Below are 17089 nucleotides of genomic sequence, written 5' to 3'. Positions count from 1 at the left end.
GGTGGTCGACATTATCGGTCATCCAACCAAAATCATAATTAACGGATTTAAAAATGCAATTCTACCTATATGTTGGATGCAAAATTCACTATCCACGCTAGACAAAATTATTCTACAAATCACTTGATACGAGAAATACGGTGTATACTATCTGATTTCTTCAATTGTTTCAGTTCAAACGCATTTTGGTGAGCCGTCCTCATCACGTAGGATCCACTGTACACCAAGAAGTTTTTCTGATGCTTCTGTTTCTGTTTGTTCGAAATCCGACAGGATTTTACGAGTACCTTCTATCATATATAGAATTCCCGTTCTTGTGCTTTCTTGTCGGCACGGTCTTTCCTGCTTCGAGCTCCGAACCGAATTCTGTTGAATGCTTGCTCCATAATTCGCCTCCGCCGCACAAGAGTCCTCCACTTTCCTGACGGGGTCTTGTGGTTGTCAATTTACTAAGACAGTAACCGGCGCTAGCTCCGTGATCCCACGTGATGCCTCGTTGACGACATCTTGAGGGTTTTGAGGAAGATGCCTCAAAAAGTGTTCTCCTTCTTGCAGTGTATTCGACACAGGTTCTCCAGCTCTTTTATTACCCATTCGGCCCATTTGGAACGCGGATGGTGGGATGAGGTATAGACTGGCTCAATCTGGTGTCTTCTTAATGTCTCCTTCAACCTTCCTGACTTGAATTGTCACCCATTATCGGAGATAATTCCTGCTACATGCCCAACCCGTGGCAAGAAATTTTCACACAGAGAACGCGAATCTTCAGTCCTGTAGCCTTTTTCAGAGGGCGTTTGTGGGAATTTAAGATGAGCCGAAGTGATCCGTCTTCCTTGGCGACTCCCCTGAGTCGATTGTTATCTGTAGACCTGGCAGATTCCGTCATCCCATCGGCCAGCATTTTCGAAATCTCTTTAGCGACTTCATCTCTGTAGACCAGAGTAATTGGATAAGGTGGGACAAAGAATTTCTTGTGCGGACACAACTTGGCTTCATATTGAAAATTCTTCATCATCCCCGGTTTTGGCAGAAGAACTTGTCCTGGAGAATGTATGAATCTGGCGGCATACCATCTTAGTCTCGGAAAAGCATCATCCACACAATTCCGAAAACGGCAATAGCTGACAAGCGCGAGAATTATCGCACAGTCAGGTTAACAGCTCATGCATCCAAGTTGTTTGTGGTGTGCGTACTGTAAGACCTTCCGTACACACACCATCAGATTATTTGACTTGTCGCTCTAACGAAGTAGGCGAATGTCAGCAATATGTCTCGTGGTCTTATTGTGGCGTGTTTATCTTCTGCCATTAGGTCAGACGATAGAAATGCCACTTGCACGCTTAGAGTAGCAGATTGATGGTGACCAACTTTAAACAGAACTTGATTAATTTTCACACACATTTATTAATGTAGTAACAAGCACAAACCTTATGTAACTTGATTCTGGTTGCTATTTACAATTGACAATCTAAAGTTCCTTTGGTCTTGGTATATTAATCTTATTCTCACATATCTCTGATGCTTGACAAAGTGTCTATACATTTCTCTTCATGGCTATGTACAGGAATATGGTAATCTTATTAGGCGCAGACTGAAACTTGACTATAGACTGGTACAGACAAATGTAGACTGGCACAGACTGGTGCAGATAAATGCAGACTAATGCAGACTGACTAATCGGAGGTCTGTACACTCGTTATAATACCTCGCACTTTCAGGTATCACTACGCGAACGTGATCCACGAGGAGAAAAGGTTCTACGTTAGCAGTAATCTCACTGGCTGCGTTACATATTAATACGCGGATCGGCAGAAGCAGAATTTGGCCCATCTCTAAGGCAGCGCCATCTCGAAGTGCGGAGATGGACAAGCGCTGCGCCTGCGCTGTTGTGCTTAGCGGGGCGCGCTCCAGTGGGAAAGTTGTGTATGCGCTGACTACGCGGAACTATGTACAGAACATTGTTGATAAGAGTAACAAACAGAAGAATGGAAAAGAAAATTGAGGATACGATAGATGACGATCAGTTTGGGTTTAGGAAAGGTAAAGGCACGAGAGAGGCAATTCTGACGTTGTGGTTAATAATGGAAGCAGGACTAAAGAAAAATCAAGACACGTTCATAGGATTTGTTGACCTGGAAAAAGGGTTCGACAGTGTAAAATGGCTGAAGATTTTCGAAATTCTGAGAAAAATAGGGGGAAAGCTGTAGGGAGAGACGGGTCAAATACAATATGTACAATAGACAAGAGGGAATAATAAGAGTTGACAACCAAGAACGAAGGGTGTAAGACAACGATGTAGTCTTTCGCCCTTACTGTTCAATCTGTACATCGAGGAAACAATGATGGAAATAAAAGAAAGGTTCAGGAGTGGGATTAAAATACAAGGTGAAAGGATATCAATGATACGATTCGCTGATGACAGTGCTATACTGAGTGAAAGTCTAGAAGAATTACATGATATACTGAATGGAATGAACAGTCTAAAGAGTACAGGGTACGGATTGAGAGTAAATCGAAGAAAGACGAAGGTAAAGAGAAGTAATAGAAATGAGAACAACGAGAAACTTAATATCAAGATCGATGGTCACGAAGTAGCTGAAGTTAAGGAATTTTGCTACCTAGACAGTAAAATAATGAGTGACGGAGGGAGCAAGGAGGACATCAAAAGGAGACTAGCAATGGTAAAAAGGATATTCCTGGCTAAGAAAAGTCTACTAATATCAAATATCGGCCGTAATTTGAGAAAGAAATTTCTGAAAATGTGCGCCTGGAGTACAGCATTGTATGGTAGCGAAACATGGACTGTTGGAAAACCGGAACAGAATCGAAGCATTTGAGATGTGGTGCTACAGACGAGTGTTGAAAATTAGGTGGACTGATAAGGTAAGGAATGAGGAGGTTCTGTGCAGAATCGGAGAGGAAAGGGATATGTGGACAACAATGGCAAGGAGAAGGGACAGGATGATAGGATATCTGTTAAGACGTGAGGTAATGACTTCCTTGGTACTAGAGGGAGCTGTAGAGGGCAAAAACTGTAGAGGAAGACGGAATACATCCAGCAAATAATAGAGGACGTAGGTTGCAAGTGCTACTCTGAGATGAAGAGATTAGCACAGGAAATCGTGGCGGGCTGCATCAAACCAGTAAGAAGACCGATGTCCCCCCCCCCCCTCCCCCACCCCCCCAAAAACAGGACACAGGGACAATTCAATATACAACGTAATGATTCTTAGTATAATCGACAAAAAAGAGGGACTTGAGAATGAGCTGCTGGTAGAGTCAAATGTCGATGTACTACGTAACTGCTGTTCCCTACATTCTGTTGCCAGCAAGATGGAATTTCACGTGGGTTTAAAACCTCGGCTACACTATCTGCCAGTGGTCAAGTAAGATTACTCATCTGTAGTTTCACAGATGTAAAAATCCTTAGTGTGACCATAACGCTATACTGCATGTAGCTGAGAGCGTCAGCGTGAATAAATCAGTCTGTACTTTATCGGAGCTACAAATACTTTACCCAACTGTGAAGTTGATAGACAACTTTCAGCACTGAGTTCCTCTACAGACTTCTGCACGGTGAAACTGTTTCTCTCTCTGGCGGTTCTAGGAGAGGCTCCACGACCTTTCTCTCCCTGGCGTCCCAGATGAGACTCTCCTCAGCGCAGCAACTCCGGAAAATAAGCGCGTCTTCACCCCTTCACACTCCAACACTTGCAATTGTGGCTGTGTGCAGCACCACACGCCTGTCATTTCTGTACTGTGCACAGCGCGCAACCCCTCCAAAAACGCCACGCACAACCCAGCTCCAATCGAGAAAATTGCCGCCAAATTTGAGCGGCGCTCTGTGACGTTAGCATGGACCATCTCCAGCCCTCTAATCGTGTCGTTCGTTTTTTGCCGAGCGGGGGCGGACCGGGGCGGCAGAAAGTGCACTCGGGCTCTGCAAAACAGTGCCTACGTGTGGCGCCTATCTGTCAGGGCCCCGAACTGTCAGACATCAAGCTCCGAGAACGCCAGACTCGCAATGCACAGGCCTGGCGCCGAGACGACGCCAGTGGCCACAGTCAACAGTAAAAACTACTTTGCGAGGCGGTAGCCAGTCGCTCCAAACTTCTTCCCAGCCGCTGACCTCCGCACCCAGGCTCATACAAAGTCGTACCGCCGACAGTTCGCAAGGGGTCGCCTCCGTTGGCACCCCGCTATTGTCACCGACCGGCCGTCTTCTGGGATCTGTCTGGCGTGACCACAGCCGATTGTACTAAGCGCGCCACGCCTCGCAGAGTTGCCGCACTCACACAATCAGTAGAAAAATATAGGAACGAGGCCAGCGCCAACACCCAATTTAAACACAGCAAATGAAGTTATTCTCACAAGGGAACCTCCCCATCGCACCCGCCTCAGATTTAGTTACAAGTTGGTACAGTGGATAGACCTTGAAAAACTGAACACAGATCAATCGAAGAAATGGGATGAAGTTGTGTGGAACTATGAAAAAAATAAGCAAAATTTACAAACTGAGTAGTCCATGCGCAAGACAGGCAACATCAAGGAGTCTGTGTGTTCCGGAGCGCCGTGGTCCCGTGGTTAGCGTGAGCAGCTGCGGAACGAGAGGTCCTTGGTTCAAGTCTTCCCTCGAGTGAAAAGTTTACTTTCTTTATTTTCGCAAAGTTATGATCTGTCCGTTCGTTCATTAACGTCTCTCTTCACTGTAATAAGTTTAGTGTCTGTGTTTTGCGACCGCACCGCAAAACCGTGCGATTAGTAGACAAAAAGACGTGCCTCTCTAATGGGAACCGAAAACATTTGATCGCAAGGTCATAGGTCAACCTACTCCTCCACACGAAAACACGTCTGATACATTCTATACGACACTGGTGACGGCATGTGCATCACATGACAGGAATATGTTGTCGACCACCTAACTTGTACACTTGGCGAATGGGTAAAAAGGTTCTTCTACCTTGCCCGATTTAGGTTTTCTTGTGAATGTGATAATCACTCCCAAAAAAGTGATGAAAACATAAGAGTTTGTCACATAAACTTTAACAAATGAGTGCAACAGTTTCACAGTCGCACAGTTTTCCCTGTGCTCTGTCAAAACATATGTTTTTAACGTTTTCAAAATTTTTCCGTGTGTAGACCGTCAAATTCTGCATATGTCCAAGCAAATCTGAACATGTCTTGGAATTTTGGAGAGCGAAGTTGATTACGTGTGAGTGCCTGAACTTTGTTAAATGTCTCAAAATAAAAAATTAAACTTTTCACTCGAGGGAAGACTTGAACCAAAGCCCTCTCGTTCCACAGCTATTGACGCTAACCACGGGACCACAGCGCTCCTGAACTCACACCATCCTTGATGTTGCATATATTGCGAATGGACTACTCAGTTTGTATATTTTGCTTATTTTTTTCATAGTTCCACACAACTTCTTCCTGTTTTCTCGATTGATGTGTGTTCAGTTTTTCAAGGTCTATCCACTGTGCTAACTTGTAACTAAATCTGAGGGGGGTGCAATGGGAAGGTTCCCTTGTCAGTAACCGATCACACGTTACTCCATGGCTTAATGGGCCTGCTCCCACCGACGACATTTCGAATGAGTGATGAAATTGGAAGGTAAATGGAAGAAGACAAATCAACAAGGGCTTGGCGTCTTTCATGATTAACTTCAGTGTAATTGTTTAGTGTACCATATGTTCGCAGACCATGAAATAAACTGTATTTGCTAATGGATTAACAGAGAAATGGTAATATCGCTGAGCGTCTTCTCCAGAAGGGGATGCAAAATTAACGATTTTGGATCTATATTTTTGTTCTGGGAACCACTGTGAAGTTCATGGCAAGAGGTAGATCCCAATGTACCATTTATTAGGTCTTTGACGTGTTCCATTTGTATACGGAGCACTGGATGAATGATTACTTAAACGCCGTGTAATTAGTCTAAATTTGTCTTCGCGGCCTGTATGGAAGCGATGTGTAGTGGGTTGCGGCACATCCCTAGATTCACCACTCAGTTATTAAACAGGATACTTGAGTGTCTGCCAGTACTCCACTTGTTCGATGTACCATATCAACTGATAAGTGCAAATGTCAAGTCCTTCTTTATCGAACACACTTGTCGGATAAGTATCAAGTTGCTCTTTCCTGTATCGATTGGAAACACCTGCGCTGCAGGAAGTAGATCTTGCCTCTGCTACATTGGAAGTGCCCATCACTAATGGCATAGTGGATAATCCCGAAGTATTCCAAGTACTGTGACAAGTGTGAGAAACAGACGTTACATTAAGGAGATTTTAGTGTCTGAAGTTTCCCCTGGTGACTCCACACGCTATATTTCAGAAACAGCGTGGTCTGTTACATGCGGCGAACACCGTGAAAGGTTTACTCGAAGAACAGCGCTAAGGATGCAATGGATCTGTTTGTTTGTTTTACTTATTTATTTATTTATCTATTAGTTTTCATGCGATCATGTGAGCCAAAGCTGCTTTTTATAGGACGAGGCAGTACATAGTTACGAGACTGCCGATTAGAAAATTTATAAGCAAGGAATTAATGAAACTAAAGAAAAACCAGAATATAGGAATAAATAACAAACGACAAAGAAAAGTTCTCAACTACAGCGAAAAATTCCTGTACAGAATAGAAAAACTGTGCCACAAGAAGGAAAGTTTTGAACTCGGGTTTGAATATGTGGGATTAACCACTCAATTTTTTTCAATTCTTCTGGAAGCGCCTTGAAAATGAAACCTGCTGAAAAGTGTACATCTTTCTCTACAGTGCTTAGGGAAACGTTATCGAGATGCATATCGTTTCTGCGTGTGGTATTGATGTTACAGATTCTTTTGAATGTGTCAACATTGTCAACAATAAATCCCATGTTGGAATATATGTACGAGGACCGCAGAGTTAGCAGTGAGAAATACTTAATAATCGACTGCACATAGTTCGTGAACTGACGCCTCAGATCAGTCAGAGTGCCAGTTTCTTGATCAACAATATTCTTCGTGAGTCCACAGCTCTGCCCTAAATGTAACACCATACGAGATAACAGAGTGAAAGTAAGCCAGGTAAACAAGCCTTCGTGTTTGAGTGACAGAGAGAAATCATTTTTATAGTGGAGCCTGTGTGAAGTATTAGTTAAGCATTTAGCATTAAGACGTCAGCTCTGAACCCAGTGGCCTATACACTGAACAGATCGCTACCCATCATATCGTGCGAGAAGTAAAAGCAAAGTCACGCAACGGATAACTAATTAAAAACCTGAATTAAACAGGGGTGACCCAATTAAACGGAAAATATGGGTAAGGCAATTCACACAAATATACCGATAAAAGTTTCCATCTAGCTACTATATGAAAGTAAGGGTTTCATAACAGTCCGATTTATTGCTAGATGCGTTAATGTGATCCTGTCCACTGAATAAACAATACGAATAATTTCAAATGGGTACAAGAGTCTAAAAATATGTCGAAAAACCTTGGCGCTGGAGGGTGAATTTGAAATATAGATGATACAAAAACTATGTGTTCGATAATCGCCAATGATTGCTGAATAGATCACTAAAGCCTAAAGAAAAGATCCAGAAAAGTACGTACAAGTACCAGTTCTTTTGAGTAAGCGGACACTTAGGAAAACGAAATCTTGACCTCAAACAAATAACTTTGCTGTCCCTTCGTCACGACGTACGCAAATGAGACCCATGATGACCAATGTGAAGGTGCAGAGGATAGCTGCGGCAGTGGCTGAGAATTCTAAGTTCCACCCCAGGAACTGTGGACACATCTCCGTATGCATTACTAAAGTGTTCTCGGTCTGCAGTCCCAAGACAAAGTCTTCTTTCTGTGGAGATCATGGCACACATTATAGTATGGAATTGGGTTGCCAAGCCACAACATTAAATTCACATTCACACTTCACCACAAGCATGCACACGAATTTGTGTATTGTGTGTGTGTTTTGAATCGGGGACCTAGAAACGACGGAGAGGCTTCGTCCTGCCGTAGTGCTCAGTGGAACCCCACAGAAGGCCACAGTAGTCCACACACCCCACCGCCGCCCCGCACCGAACCCAGGGTTATTGTGCGGTTCGGGGTCCCCAGAGGACACCCCCCCCCCCCCCCTCTCCCACTGGGAACGTCTCATACCGGACTACTGTAACCCCAAATGTCTGCATCGTAGAGTAAGCGTTGTGTACACGTACGTAGAGACAGTGTTTGCGCTGAAATCGCCGACATAGTATAACTGAGGTGGAATAAGGGGAACCAGACCGCATTTGCCAAAACAGATGGAAAACCGCCTTGAAAACAATCCACAGGCTGGCCGGCGCACAAGACCTCGACACTAATCCACCGAGCGGATACGTGCCGGGAACCGGCACGCCTTACAGCGCGTTAGACCGAGCGGCTAGCCGGGCGGGCATCCACATAAGTACTCTTATTTGCTTTCGTGTGGGTAAAATTTCATTAAGTTTATCTATGCTTAAGGGCGCACCGGCTCACAAAGTTCCACTCAGACCTACTATTTACTTTTAGAACAGTCAAGAGAAAAGGCATTGCGTTAAGAATCTCATACACACATGGATGGCTCAAATTTCCCATACTCAAAATCACTTGAACATTTGCTTATTAGACATACACACTTCCTATATTATAATCGCAAATCATTCACACTTTATATATTCTCCCTAGCGTCATTATTCACGATAAATCACTGTGTATAAAACAGATATAAATACAATGACATAGTATCCTTTCAACATACGAGAGGTGTTCAATAAGTAATGCAGCAAGTTTTTTTTTTCTCGGCTAATTTGGGTTGAAATCAAATAGAATTTGTTGCGGGACATGGTGGAATATTCACGCTTCAGCCCCTATAGTTCCGTGAAATTCCGATAGGTGGCGCCGCTATATGCAGCCTTCAAAATTGCTTCTGTAACGGAGGTGTGTTCCAAGCAGAGAGCTGTTATTGAGTTTATCTTTGCGGGAAACGAGAGCATCACAGATATTCATTGGCTCTTGCAGAATGTATACGAAGGTGTGGCAGTGAACAAAAGCACAATGACTCGTCGGGTGAGGAGTCTGTCTCCATGGCAACGAGGTCACGAAAACCTGTCCGATCTCCCGTGTGCCAGCCGGCCGTACGCTGCTGAGAAATTAAAGAAACGTCGTCAGTGTGATCGTCGACACAAAGATGCAAACGGACTTCTCCTCCTCCATGACAACGTAAGGCCCTACAGGAGTCTACGCACGCGAGAGGAGGTCATAAATCTTCTTTTGACTGTTCTTTGTCGTTCACCCTACAGCCCGGATCTCGTACCTTCTGACTTCCATCAGTTTGGCCCAATGAAGGATGCTCTCTGCGGGAAGCCGCACGTGGATGATGGGTGGGGGTGGGGGGTTACTGATGCAGCAAGTTGTTGGCTCCGACATCGACCAGTAGACTGGTAGCAATGCGGGAATACAAGCCATTCCAGCAAGGTGGCGTAAGGCCGTCGCATTAAAAGGAGACCGGGGAATAGTATGATGTACTGGAATCCGGAATAAAACCAACTTGATTGGTGTGCCATCTTAACTGCAGAAAATGTAACACTGACATGCTCAACTTAGAGTACAATTATTTTCACATGCAACAAACACACTTAAATGTTACCAGGTAACAGAACCGTGTAACTTGCAACACCGCTGACGATGCTCCTCTGGATTCTTTCATGAAGTAGGCAGTTCACATGAACGTGTTTTCGCATGTCTCAGAATGGGCCTATAGGGTAGCTGCTGCTAATACATTTACCCACTCACTTACACACACACACACACACACACACACACACACACACACACACATACACAAATTAAATTAAATATGCCCCTAAAAAGAAAAGCGTCATAGAAAAACACAAAAATACACTGTACTGTTTGCGAGCAAACACACACTTTTCAACACACGGATGGTCTTGACTGAAAGTTTGCAATCAGAAATGCAACGATTACATATGGGTTAATGTTCGGAGAGCTTTTACAGTACATTTTGTAAAACCGCGTCACCAATTTGCAGCTTGTATTAAGATATCGTTTGGTTGATTTGCCCTCATTTGTATTTTGGTCAAAGGGCTAGATAATACGTATATCAAAAAAAGTTTTGCACCACTCCGGTTCCCAGAACTCCTGAAGATAGATGCTGACTGTGGATGTTGTATCACAGACACAATCCCTTTGTTCAGAGATTCACTAAACCCGCCGAAAGATGTAAACAACCATGCATGAGCAGCGTCTATCAGACGTAGGGGGTCCGATAGCCGATCAGTTCCAGTCATTCTAGCATGCAGGATATACACGGCTCCTGTTGTCTGTAATTTAACCATGCCAAGAAGGTCAATGCGGCGGTTCCATCGCGTCCGCATTGTTACTTTGTGCCAGGAAGGGAAGTGTCCAGGCGTCTCAGAGAGAACGAAACCTATGTTGTTAGGACATGGAGGAGATACATAGAGACAGGAACTGTCGATGACATGCCTCGCTCAGGTCGCCCAAGGGCTACTACTGCAGTGGATGACCGTTACCTACGGATAATGGCCACCATGTCGAATAATGCTTTCCGTACAGACACAGGACGTCGTGTTACGACTCAAACTGTGCACAATTGGCTGCATGATGCGCAACTTCACTCCCGACGTCCATGGCGAGGCCCATTTTTGCAACCACGACACCACGCAGCACGGTACAGATGGGCCCAACAGCATGCAGAATGGACCGCGCAGGATCGGCATCAAGTTCTCTTCACCGATGAGTTGCATATGCCTTCAACCAGACAATCGTCGGAGACGTGTTTGGAGGCAACCAGGTCAGGCTGAACGCCTTATACACACTATCCAGCTAGTGCAGCAAGGAGGAGGTTCCCTGCTGTTTTGAGGTGGCATTATGTCGGGCTGACGTACACCGCTGGTGGTAATGGAAGGCGCCGTAACCGCTGTACGACGCGTGAATGCCGTCCTCCGACCGATAGTGAAACAATATCGGCAGCATATTGGCGAGGCATTCGTCTTCATGGCCGACAAATTCTTGCCCCCATCGTGCACATCTTGTGAATGACTTCCTTCAGGGTAACGTCATCGCTCGACTAGAGTGGCCAGCACGTTCTCCAGACATGAACGCTATCGAACATGCCTGGGATGCACTGAAAAGGGCTGTTTATGGACGACATGACCCACCAACCACTCTGAGGGATCTACACCGAATCGCTGTTGAGGAGTGGGACAATCTGGACCAACAGTGCCTTGATGAACCTGTGGATAGTATGCCACGACGAATACAGACATGCATCAATGCAAGAGGACGTGCTTCTTGGTATTAGAGGTTCCGGTGTGTGCAGTAATCTGGACCACCACCTCTGAAGGTCTCGCTGTATGGTGGTACAACATGATATGTGTGGTTTTCATGAGGAATAGAAAGTGCGGAAATGATGTTTATGTTGATCTCTATTCCAATTTTCTATACAGGTTCCGGAACTCTCGGAACCGAGGTTATGCAAAACTTTTTTTGATGTGTGTATTACCGTTCGTGCCCATAGCCTGCTTGAAATAAAGGACTGGCTTATTCTTATCTACACTTCTCCCAATGTCTGCCTTTCTGTTCTTCATGACCGCAGGACCTGATGGATGATCAGTGATCTAGTTGCATTAGTAAGACAAAGTGATGTGTCCTTCTGGTTGGTTTCAGTGAGTTGCCTAGCAATGTTCATACTCACAAGCAGATGGAGTAAAACTGGTTATGTGTACTGTATGGATGCAATCGCACTTGCATCACTCTCAAATTGCACTATGTGTACACCAAGGCAAAAGTTCGAGGTGAGCGTTGCACTTGATATTTATTATTATGATATGTCTTGTGTGGACAGCACAATGAAAAAGTCTGTTATAGATGAGTGCAGTCCACACGCAAGTTATTCCAATCGTCGCAGGGGCTGTCTGGTTTTACAACTGTGATAAGAGTTGACATCCGAAGCATTGCCTCTTGACTTTGCCATCAGACATCAGTTTTGGATGTTCTAAGGAGGATTACTGGACAGTGATCAGTTGTGTCATGTGGATGACTGCTCATCACCATCAGCGGGTACAAATCCCTATTGTACGCAGCCAAATCCTGGTTCTGTGCCACCAACCATAAACATGCGGTGTGGCGCACAGTGCCGAGTGTGGCTGTCCTAGACAGGGGACTCATCGTGGGCCTCCAAGTAGAACTTGGCCCAGTCCCTTCTCATGCTCGCACCGAGGCATGTGGGCCACGATCGCTGCTTTCCTGCTGCTGGCAATGTGGTCAGCTATGCTGTGATTTCATTCGCGCTCCAAAGCCCACCTCAATCTGTCCTCAAACAGAGTTACGTAGTTGCATGTTAGAAGTACAAGAAATGGTCGTTACAAAGTACTCATGCCACTCAACGTGGGTTACTGATCAGGAAAAATGGTTATCCATTATGAATTAAAACTGAGAGGTGTTTCCATCATTTAACTTACTGTACAAAAGTTAGTTCCACTATCATTTAAAAATGAACAATCTCGGTTTGTGTGGCATCCATGAGCAGAGTGGTGCTTACTAATGTCTAACTTCATAGTCTAATATTGGAAGTGATTGATTTACATGGATGTATATGTGTACAAATTGGTAGTCATGCTATTGATGTTTAACACATGCAAACACGGGAACCTTTTCTATTACACAAGTGACGCAAAATTTAAGGTACTTATTGCCACACTGCAAGACTAACTACTCTGCATGCAGCATGTGTGTGTACACACTCTTCTTTAATGACAGAACCTCCGTTTTGTCGTTACATTCATCCGTTTTGTTCCTGGATCATTCAACGTATGATGGTTTCTGTAAATGATGTGTAGTTGCTCTGAAACACACAACACGTACCTGAACAACAAATGGTCGATAAAGGGAAAGAATGGAAAATACCCCACAGCGATCCTCAAACTCAATAACTATATCTATCATAAATCTATCTTTGTATCTGTGAACTGATAGCCGTACCGTAGGTGCAACCACAACGGAGGGGTATCTGTTGAGAGGCCAGACAAACGTGTGGTTCCTGAAGAGGGGCAGCAGCCTTTTCAGTAGTTGCAAGGGCAACAGTCTGGATGATTGACTGATCTGGCCTTGTAACAATAACCAAAACGGCCTTGCTGTACTGGTACTGCGAACGGCTGAAAGCAAGGGGAAACTACAGCCGTAATTTTTCCCGAGGGCATGCAGCTTTACTGTATGATTACATGATGATGGCGTCCTCTTGGGTAAAATATTCCGGAGGTAAAATAGTCCCCCATTCGGATCTCCGGGCGGGGACTACTCAAGAGGATGTCGTTATCAGCAGAAAGAAAACTGGCGTTCTACGGATCGGAGCGTGGAATGTCAGATCCCTTAATCGGGCAGGTAGGTTAGAAAATTTAAAAAGGGAAATGGATAGGTTAAAGTTAGATATAGTGGGAATTAGTGAAGTTCGGTGGCAGGAGGAACAAGACTTCTGGTCAGGTGACTACAGGGTTATAAACACAAAATCAAATAGGGGTAATGCAGGAGTAGGTTTAATAATGAATAGGAAAATAGGAATGCGGGTAAGCTACTACAAACAGCATAGTGAACGCATTATTGTGGCCAAGATAGATACGAAGCCCACACCTACTACAGTAGTACAAATTTATATGCCAACTAGCTCTGCAGATGACGAAGAAATTGAAGAAATGTATGATGAAATAAAAGAAATTATTCAGATTGTGAAGGGAGACGAAAATTTAATAGTCATGGGTGACTGGAATTCGAGTGTAGGAAAAGGGAGAGAAGGAAACATAGTAGGTGAATATGGATTGCGGGACAGAAATGAAAGAGGAAGCCGCCTGGTAGAATTTTGCACAGAGCACAACATAATCATAGCTAACACTTGGTTTAAGAATCATGAAAGAAGGTTGTATACATGGAAGAACCCTGGAGATACTAAAAGGTATCAGATAGATTATATAATGGTAAGACAGAGATTTAGGAACCAGGTTTTAAATTGTAAGACATTTCCAGGGGCAGATGTGGACTCTGACCACAATCTATTGGTTATGACCTGTAGATTAAAACTGAAGAAACTGCAAAAAGGTGGGAATTTAAGGAGATGGGACCTGGATAAACTAAAAGAACCAGAGGTTGTACAGAGATTCAGGGTGAGCATAAGGGAGCAATTGACAGGAATGGGGGAAATAAATACAGTAGAAGAAGAATGGGTAGCTTTGAGGGATGAAGTAATGAAGGCAGCAGAGGATCAAGTAGGTAAAAAGACGAGGGCTAGTAGAAATCCTTGGGTAACAGAAGAAATATTGAATTTAATTGATGAAAGGAGAAAATATAAAAATGCAGTAAGTGAAACAGGCAAAAAGGAATACAAACGTCTCAAAAATGAGATCGACAGGAAGTGCAAAATGGCTAAGCAGGGATGGCTAGAGGACAAATGTAAGGATGTAGAGGCCTATCTCACTAGGGGTAAGATAGATACCGCCTACAGGAAAATTAAAGAGACCTTTGGAGATAAGAGAACGACTTGTATGAATATCAAGAGCTCAGATGGAAACCCAGTTCTAAGCAAAGAAGGGAAAGCAGAAAGGTGGAAGGAGTATATAGAGGGTCTATACAAGGGCGATGTACTTGAGGACAATATTGTGGAAATGGAAGAGGATGTAGATGAAGATGAAATGGGAGATATGATACTGCGTGAAGAGTTTGACAGAGCACTGAAAGACCTGAGTCGAAACAAGGCCCCCGGAGTAGACAATATTCCATTGGAACTACTGACGGCCGTGGGAGAGCCAGTCCTGACAAAACTCTACCATCTGGTGAGCAAGATGTATGAAACAGGCGAAATACCCTCAGACTTCAAGAAGAATATAATAATTCCAATCCCAAAGAAAGCAGGTGTTGACAGATGTGAAAATTACCGAACTATCAGCTTAATAAGTCACAGCTGCAAAATACTAACACGAATTCTTTATAGACGAATGGAAAAACTAGTAGAAGCCAACCTCGGGGAAGATCAGTTTGGATTCCGTAGAAACACTGGAACACGTGAGGCAATACTGACCTTACGACTTATCTTAGAAGAAAGATTAAGAAAAGGCAAACCTACGTTTCTAGCATTTGTAGACTTAGAGAAAACTTTTGACAATGTTTACTGGAATACTCTCTTTCAAATTCTAAAGGTGGCAGGGGTAAAATACAGGGAGCGAAAGGCTATTTACAATTTGTACAGAAACCAGATGGCAGTTATAAGAGTTGAGGGACATGAAAGGGAAGCAGTGGTTGGGAAGGGAGTAAGACAGGGTTGTAGCCTCTCCCCGATGTTGTTCAATCTGTATATTGAGCAAGCAGTAAAGGAAACAAAAGAAAAATTCGGAGTAGGTATTAAAATTCATGGAGAAGAAATAAAAACTTTGAGGTTCGCCGATGACATTGTAATTCTGTCAGAGACAGCAAAGGACTTGGAAGAGCAGTTGAATGGAATGGACAGTGTCTTGAAAGGAGGATATAAGATGAACATCAACAAAAGCAAAACAAGGATAATGGAGGAGGAGGATATTAGTGTTTAACGTCCCGTCGACAACGAGGTCATTAGAGACGGAGCGCAAGCTCGTGTTAGGGAAGGATGGGGAAAGAAATCGGCCGTGCCCTTTCAAAGGAACCATCCCGGCATTTGCCTGAAGCGATTTAGGGAAATCACGGAAAACCTAAATCAGGATGGCCGGAGACGGGATTGAACCGTCGTCCTCCCGAATGCGAGTCCAGTGTGCTAACCACTGCGCCACCTCGCTCGGTCAAGGATAATGGAATGTAGTCTAATTAAGTCGGGTGATGCTGAGGGAATTAGATTAGGAAATGAGGCACTTAAAGTAGTAAAGGAGTTTTGCTATTTGGGGAGCAAAATAACTGATGATGGTCGAAGTAGAGAGGATATAAAATGTAGGCTGGCAATGGCAAGGAAAGCGTTTCTGAAGAAGAGAAATTTGTTAACATCCAGTATTGATTTAAGTGTCAGGAAGTCATTTCTGAAAGTATTTGTATGGAGTGTAGCCATGTATGGAAGTGAAACATGGACGATAAACAGTTTGGACAAGAAGAGAATAGAAGCTTTCGAAATGTGGTGCTACAGAAGAATGCTGAAGATTAGATGGGTAGATCACATAACTAATGAGGAAGTATTGAATAGGATTGGGGAGAAGAGAAGTTTGTGGCACAACTTGACCAGAAGAAGGGATCGGTTGGTAGGACATGTTCTGAGGCATCAAGGGATCACCAATTTAGTATTGGAGGGCAGCGTGGAGGGTAAAAATCGTAGAGGGAGACCAAGAGATGAATACACTAAGCAGATTCAGAAGGATGTAGGTTGCAGTAGGTACTGGGAGATGAAAAAGCTTGCACAGGATAGAGTAGCATGGAGAGCTGCATCAAACCAGTCTCAGGACTGAAGACCACAACAACAACAACATCTGTGAACTCGCAACTTTACCTTTCTATCTCTTAAAATTACATTATTCTTTACTTATTCGTTTCTTCTGTGGACCGTAGATGTCTTTCCCATCACATTTATAATCACAAATATGGATTTCCTCCAGATGATAGTTGTACTTTCTGTGAACATTATAATAAGGACTCGAAAAATTCTGCACCTTCACTTCATGTGACTCATGTATCTGTTAGTGAAGTGGCGCGTCGGTGCTCTAACTCTCCCCCTTAATGGTCCAGTGTATCCCACAACTGTCTCCCTTCCCTACTGGCACAGTACTCCATCATGACCTGCAAATCAAGGCTCGCTGTGTCCATGCTATCGGCAAACATGGCACAATGGATCTCATTGCTGGCTCCTAAAGAAAATTCCACTAGGCAGACAATCCTGATTGGGAACATTCATCCAGTATCTCGTTCAATGCTTTTATCCTTGTCATCTTCCATTCTGCTACTATGATCCAACTCTCACTGGAGGTCATCCACACGTTAATTTACCAGTGTCTGAGCGACTACAATAAAAGGACTAATGTGGCAAATTGGGCGCTCTCAGTTTTATCAGCATTTA

Source organism: Schistocerca americana, chromosome 7, assembly GCF_021461395.2.
Source record: "Schistocerca americana isolate TAMUIC-IGC-003095 chromosome 7, iqSchAmer2.1, whole genome shotgun sequence".
Taxonomy (NCBI): domain Eukaryota; kingdom Metazoa; phylum Arthropoda; class Insecta; order Orthoptera; family Acrididae; genus Schistocerca; species Schistocerca americana.
This window is presented reverse-complemented; position numbering follows the sequence as displayed.